Source organism: Oncorhynchus masou, chromosome 13 (genome assembly GCF_036934945.1).
Source record: "Oncorhynchus masou masou isolate Uvic2021 chromosome 13, UVic_Omas_1.1, whole genome shotgun sequence".
Lineage (NCBI taxonomy): Eukaryota > Metazoa > Chordata > Actinopteri > Salmoniformes > Salmonidae > Oncorhynchus > Oncorhynchus masou.
This window is the reverse complement of record NC_088224.1, coordinates 73,031,500-73,039,128: the sequence shown is the minus strand read 5'-3', so window position 1 is coordinate 73,039,128 and position 7,629 is coordinate 73,031,500.

Below are 7,629 nucleotides of genomic sequence, written 5' to 3'. Positions count from 1 at the left end.
TGTCTGGACAGTGTTCTGCTTTCTCTTTTTTTCCTGCCACACACACACACGCACGCACGCACGCACGCACGCACGCACGCACGCACGCACGCACGCACACACACACACACACACACACACACACACACACACACACACACACACACACACACACACACACACACACACACACACACACACACACACACTGTAGCTGGCATAGCTGTAGATAGGCTGGCTGGTAAATAGCCACAGAGAAGCAACCCACCCATTTGGCCTGCTTGTGGTGATGTGGGTGGCTTGGTGGCACGGTTGACTGGGAAAATTACAAGCCTTCATGACCCACTTTGAACCCCACAGGAATTCAAAAGAGTTTCATGGTTCGTAAACACATCTCTTGCACACAATGGGGTTGGTAGGTCCATAACTTTGCCTCTTACGTTAATCATACCTTTACTTTAAAAAACAATCATCAAACTATGCTTGTCTGAGAACGCCTGGATGGCTTTAATTCCATGAATCCTGCTCCCCAAGGTGTGAGCGTAGGCTATTGTTCTATTCTGAGACAGTGACAGTATGTGTTTGTGTAAATGTGCTAACATGCTGCAGTTAAATATAGCAGAGGTCTTGCCTGACTTTGTGCTTTTGATTGATGTTCACTCAAACTGTAGCAAGCCAACGGCTGTCTGGAGCCTGTTGCCCCTACCTGCCTCCCTTATCCAGCTGTTTCCTTCCTCCAAACTGCTGAAACAGTGGCATAGCTAGGCCCTGGGTTATGCAACACAAACAACCCACCCCCCCCCCCACCACCTCCTGAATTGGCCTGCTACTGGTCACCTTGCAGCACTTCCTCTTCAGGTTGGGTCATTTCCTGTTCTCCCCATGCAGGGTGGTCTGTTGGTTTTTGTGAACCTTCACTGTGGCTGAAGAATGGAGAGAAAGAGGGAAAGACTAGGCCACAATATCCTCGTTCTCACCCAACTTTTGTGAAACACTCCCTACTCTCGCCCTCTCTCTCACTCTCTCTTTCTCTCTACATCTCCCTTAACGCTCTATCTCCTTCCCTCACAACATGATGTGGAGACTAAACCGCTGTCTGGGGTTTCCCTCAGTCCAAACATCTGTTCACCAGTGACACACTGAGAAAACCACATGTCACATGTAGCATGTTTCAAACTGCTGCACATGTGGCTTGAATGGAACAGTGTGAGAGTGAAAGGGAGAACACATTGGCTCTGTGAATGACACAGCCACAATAATCACTGAAGATACACAAAATAGAGATAATGGAAAACAGATTGAAACATAAACATGTGCTATCGGAGTCTTGGGAAAATGACATCAAACGTTAAGTGTGTGTCATGCTCTTAGAATATTCCATCCATTTCCAAGGACAAATCAAATGCAACTTCCAAATGACTGTTAATCGTCCGACTCAAACTTAAAAAAAATGTTTAAAAAATAATGCCAGAGCACAACGAGGCTGTTTAAACAAATGGTTTAAAAATGCTGGGCGCTGACTTCAAAGTGCTCCCAAATGAGCTGACTCATAAACAGTTTTCCCCTGTAGTACGCACTACACAATCACAGCAGAGGGGAAGGTAAAGAAACCGGGCAGATTGTATGTAACAATTAGGCTGATGCCAGATAATGCCCTTCAGCCTCCACAATCGGCCATCCGCATCACCCACTCTGTTTATCTGTAATTGCAATTTGTAAAAAAAAAATCTGTGGTGATTAGACTCAGGGAGGGGTCTGAAGGAACACACCCTGCCCTAAACAAGATGCCAGTGTTTGGGTTGTGTTTTCACAAGGCCGACTGAGAGAGAGAGAAAGAGGGAGGAAGGAGGAGAGGAAGGAAGGAAGGAATGGAGAAGGAAAGGAGAGAGGAGTCATCACCTTGTCCTAGAAAGGAAAATATTTGTACATGATGCAATGTCATTAACACTTCTTCTAAGAATGAAACAAACAAGAACCCTCGAGAATGATGTTCAAATAAGACCTATGTTTTGGTATCTTTGTCTAAGTATAAAGTACAAAGTACAACACATTGTTTTTTAAAGCAGAATAAATCTCTTAGGTCAACCATTGCAAGCAGAGGATGGATAGTGCTTCTTCCCCAAGTGACACATAACTCTGGTGACATCATGAAACATGCAGGTGCACTGAGGGACTCCATGGCATGTTCTCATCTCTGGATGAGCATCATCCCGTGGGGCTCACTCCCTCCTCTCTTCTGATCAGAGAAATAAGGAGTTCAGACTCGATGGGAACTGGTAGCCTGTTAGATATCTGATTCAGCCTTTGATATCCCTCAAAGATGGCGCTGCAAATACAGTCTGGCTTGAGAGAGAGTGAGAGAGAGTGAGACAGGCATCTGGAGAAGTGATTGAGAAATCATGTGCACATACCTAGCCTACATCAACCATCTGCACATTACATCAAATAAAAAATCAAGCCTATAGAGAATGCTTCACAAACACTAACCCTAATCATATGCATATATTTTATTTCATACACCCCCACACCCCCCAACTACATTTTCCTGGTTGACTGTTATTGCTTATTGCTTATGCACTGGTAATCTACAAGTAGAAATGTGAGGGGCTTGCCTGTCATCTAGTGGTAGGTGGTGGTACTTGCATGTCATTCCCACTGGGTGTACACATACAGGAGGGTGATAATTGTAATTTCCTGGGCTTCGCACAGCATGTGTAGAGGGGTTGTGGCGAGTAAGAAAACCTGCTGGTGTAAAATTAAGTGGATTTAGGTGCTCATGCTGCTAACCTGACAATGTTTAAGACACCCTTAAATCCCTCCTCACTCTCTCTCTTATTATTTATCACTCATTCTTGCAATAACATCAAACCATGCACGGCTTAATCTGTTCCAGTGGAGGCTTATGGGAGGAGCTATAGGAGGACAGGCTCATTGTAATGGCTGGAATGGAATCAATGGAACAGTGTCAAACATGTGGTTTCCAATATGTTTGATGTGTTTGATACATTCCATTTAATCCATTTCAGCCATTACAGTGAGCCCGTCCTCTTAAAGCTCCTCCCACTAGCCTCCTCTGCTCTGTTCTGTATATAGTCTCTCCTAATTTAAACACCTCTTATACAACATGTTACAGCAGAATGTTGAATGCTGCTCATATTCATTGAAAAATTGGCACTTTGTTTGTTTTTCTGTTTTCAGGTGATCATAAAGAACATCACCTGCTGGTAGTATTACATACAGTGCAAGTGCTTTCCAAACGTAGACTAAAATAAATACACATATATTTACAAAAGGTGGTGATGCTCCAAGGCTATTACAGTTTTTTACAATTCCTTTGGCACTAATTTCAGAACCTTGTGGTCATTTTTCAAAACTCTAGACACACAACTCGAAATGGTCATCACTTGTAACACAGGCTGCCCAATGTTCAAAACATTGCATTGTGCATTCATATCTTTAAAGAAACCTTGCACTTGCAGAATCATTGGTTCAAATAACTCATTTATCATGAAATACCATAGGAACATTAATTTAGATCACCCACACACAAGATACCGATAGTTTCACTGTGTAGTTGTTCATACAATCATTAAATATTGTAGTACAAAATATGTGATACATGTTTCATTATGGTACTACACATAAATACATCACTGTAAAAGGACTAGTAAAGAGAGTACTACAGACACAGTGGAATCATTGAACAAAATCTGAAATGTATTGATGAAATACAATAAAATCACTCATGGGTTTCTTAGAATCAAAGCAAAAATATTTAGCTACAAAAAAATAAAAAAACTACTCTACTTCTATATTTTCCTCAACCCTGTCTTGTGGATTTGGCCATAGGTTTTCATTAGCCAAACATCTTGGGAAGAATCTTCGGCAGGGCGAATCCAGGCCTGACACTGGTCTGCAGTGATGTCATTGCATACGTCATCCATGGCCTGGAGAAGGGTGGCTTGTTCGTGAGGGCGCCTATCATATACCTTCCACCTCCATGTGGAGAAAAATTCCTCAATCGGGTTTTAAGAAAGGAGAGTATGGGGGTAAGTACAGGGTGGTAAATTGTGGATGGGCCTGAAACCATGCTTGCACCATTTGTGCATGGTGGAACCTGACATTATCACACACAATGACATAGGTCATGACATCAGCTCTACAGACCTGATTTAGCCCATCAAGGAAGGTTACATTCGAACAGCGAATCATGTGGCTGCCTGCAACTCAATATATAGAGTATATAGAGTAGAGAGCTTTATATGTTGTTCGACCTAACATTAGAACGGGCAAGATGCGTAATCTAAGCAACTTTGACCGTGGTCTGATTGTTGATGCCACACATGGTGATTCTAGCATCTCAGAAACAGCTGCCTTCCTGGGATATTTACGCACTACAGTCTCTAGAGTTTACAGAGAATGGTGTGATAAACAAAACACATTCAGTGAGCGGCATTTCTGTGGGCAAAAACACCTTGTTAATGAGAGAGGTCAGAGGAGAATGTCCAGACTCATTTAAGCTAACAGAAAGGCCACAAATGCTCAAATAACAGCTTTTTAAAACAGTGGTGTGCAGAATGGGATCTCTTAAAACACCGTGGATAATTCAGGCTGTTGTGGAAGCAAAAGGGGTCCTACCCAGTACTCGATAGGCGTACCTAATAAAGTGGCCAGTGAGTGTACAGTAATGTCAAATCTGAAAACATGGTCTGTAAAAGTGGTACATGGGACCATAGAAACAGTGTCTAATAAAGAATGATGATGAAATATTACATCCATTTATAATGTAGTCCAATTGGTTCATGTTCCACGGTAATTGGTGTCAATGTATCTTGTTATCCTGAAACTTTCATGATCTAAACATGGAATACTGTTTGTCAGTTTCCAAAAAACTATGCATTAAGAGTAATAAAACAGTTACTTATCATTTTGAGCAGTTGTATCAATTGATAGTTAGAACATTTTAATGAAATGAATAGACAGTCATCTCAGATGTAAAATGTAATGTAACCATTTTGAAATGGTAATACTTTGATGTTAAGTTATGTCATTTTGAACAGGTGATTTTAGTTCAATGAACAAATGATCTTAGCTTTATGTGTATTGTATCCAGGCAATTGGAAAAAGTGTTTGAGTTTAAAAAAATGTGCATTTTGATCATTGGATGTGAGTTTTGTGTCTAGAGTTTTGAACAATTACATCAAGGTTCCGAAATTCGTGCCAAAGTGATTGTAAAAAACTGTATAAGGTCTTCTTACTTGAGACATGGGTGGTCGTCATTCCGTCATCATGTGGTCCACCACAGGGCAAAGGGGACAGGCTGTTTGTGGACACAGAGAGACTATGGCCTAAACACAGGCCTGCTGCTCTGCTGGGGTTCTTCTACTGTAAGAGGGGCTATGTGCGACAGAGAGAGTAATGCTGTGTGTGTTTGTATGTGTGTGTTTGCGTGTATTTGCGTGTGCGTGTGCACATCTAGTTCATCAGAGAAGCGTTTTACAATGGAGCTGTGTTTGTGTGTGTGTGTGTGTGTGTGTGTGTGTGTGTGTGTGTGTGTGTGTGTGTGTGTGTGTGTGTGTGTGTGTGTGTGTGTGTGTGTGTGTAGAAACAGCAGGATGCAAGGCAGCAGCCAGGGGTTAGTATATCTCACCCCTCCAATCCACCACTCCAACTGTCCCCTCCCTGCTCCTTCTCCTGCAGACAGAAATAGAAGGTGGAAGGAAGCTACCCTACCTGCACAGCAAAAAAAAAAGAGAGAGGTGGAAAGGGAAACAATATTTAAATGGGTACCTGAGGGAAAGGAAAGACAGAAATGTTGGCAGGCCTCTCATCTTTAATTGGTTCCAAGTGTCCCAGATTCACTGGTAAAGTAAACTCCCCTGGCTATCCTGTGCTGTACCATCCTTACAAAACGCACGGCTGCCTGCCAGCCGCAACATAAGTATGGACTTTTATTTTATTTTCATTAGGCAATTTCCTGGGGAGTTGCTTCACATCGGTCCAGAGGCAGGTGATATACAAGATTTGGACACAGCCTGAGGACCTACTGTGAAGCGGTTGGATGTCTCGCTCTCAAGGCCTCTTATTGTGTGCCTTTGTAATAAACATACTGAGGTTAAGGGTTGACGTCAATTATATTTATTTTAAGCCCGTAACTAAAATTATGGAGAATTTTCACCAAAGTAGGGTAACCTAGTTTATCGCATTTGCTTTAAAGAAGAGAGAATAGGATAAACATATATTTTTTTGGCAAACTAATGGACAAAGTGACTAATCAAGTGTTTGTCACAGCTGAGTAATAAGAAAAATACAATGATTTCTGGTTGTTTCACCTCCTCGCTCTGGATAAGTGTCTCTGACAACTAAAACGTAAACGTAATGAGTAAAGCAGATAGTTTAATGCACATAACATCTGAAGTTATACCTTATAAATATCAATATAAATATACCTGGAAATGGTAAATGACTGATTGCACCTTAAACAGATCTTGTCTAAGCCCATGGGCTCAGGAGACTATGAGTTTTCAGTGCTTCTGATATAACATGTGCCAAGTTTCTTTCACTTTCTTTGACTCCTTGTCACCAAACCCTCTAGAAATCCCCTATCCCTGCCTTTCTCTTTTTGGGCTTTCCTTGTGACTTTATACTGTAGCTTCACACATAACATAATGTTGAAGCGAGAGAGTGAACTTTGAACGGTAGGTCTACATCTCATTCACTCATCAAATTGATTTGATATCAAAGTGAGAAGTGAGAACCAAAATATAAACTAAAACATCAACGACTGGGCATTGAAAAGATGTATCAGTCCAAAACAGGGGAAGGTGGTGATCCATCTCACAGACAGATAAAAATCAGCACAGTGTTTATTATGTCTCTTTAATTAGAAGGTTGCCTTGTAAAGACCTGTGTTTGGCTCCTGTGTGTTTGGCTCCTGTGTGTTTGGCTAGCTGCTGTGTCTGGCCTGGGATCAGCCCAAACTAGTGAACCTTTCCCTACAGGACTGGGGGCTGCAGCTGGCCGAGGATGAGCTGAGTTCTCACATATTCATCACGTTAGAGAGAGAGCAAGGCTTGTGAATGGACACCACAGAGCTCTCTGAACTCCAACCCCCCCAGTGTTAAAGGGCAGACCACCATCAGACCACCATGCCTCTCTCCTGTAGCCTTATCCCCTCCAGCCCCCTCTCCCCATGCAGCCCCCTCTCCCCATGCAGCCAGCCCTCCCCATGCAGCCAGCCCTCCCCATGCAGCCAGCCCCTCTGTCCTCTCCCATCCTGTTTTCAGGCTGCCAGGTCCAGATAAGGTGTCTTGGCAGGGAGTCGGAGTACTGGCCTTCACCTCGCTGAGCGGAAATCTAGGAAGCTACGTCCATGCCACACCGCTTGAACAATAGACAGAGAGGAAGCAGTAGGAATAAAAAAAGGAATGAGAGGACAGGAGAGCAACGAGGCTTTAGTGAATACTGGAGCCAGATGCTATTCTAATTCACTGGCTCACAAATCATTCCCAAAATACAACTCAAATACTAAAAATGTGATTTCTAATTTTATTGTCTATATCCTCGCTGTTATCTCCACATGCCAAGTGCAGTTCATTTATCAGATAACAGGTTCCATTTGAACATGCAGTCATCAACACAACTATTGAG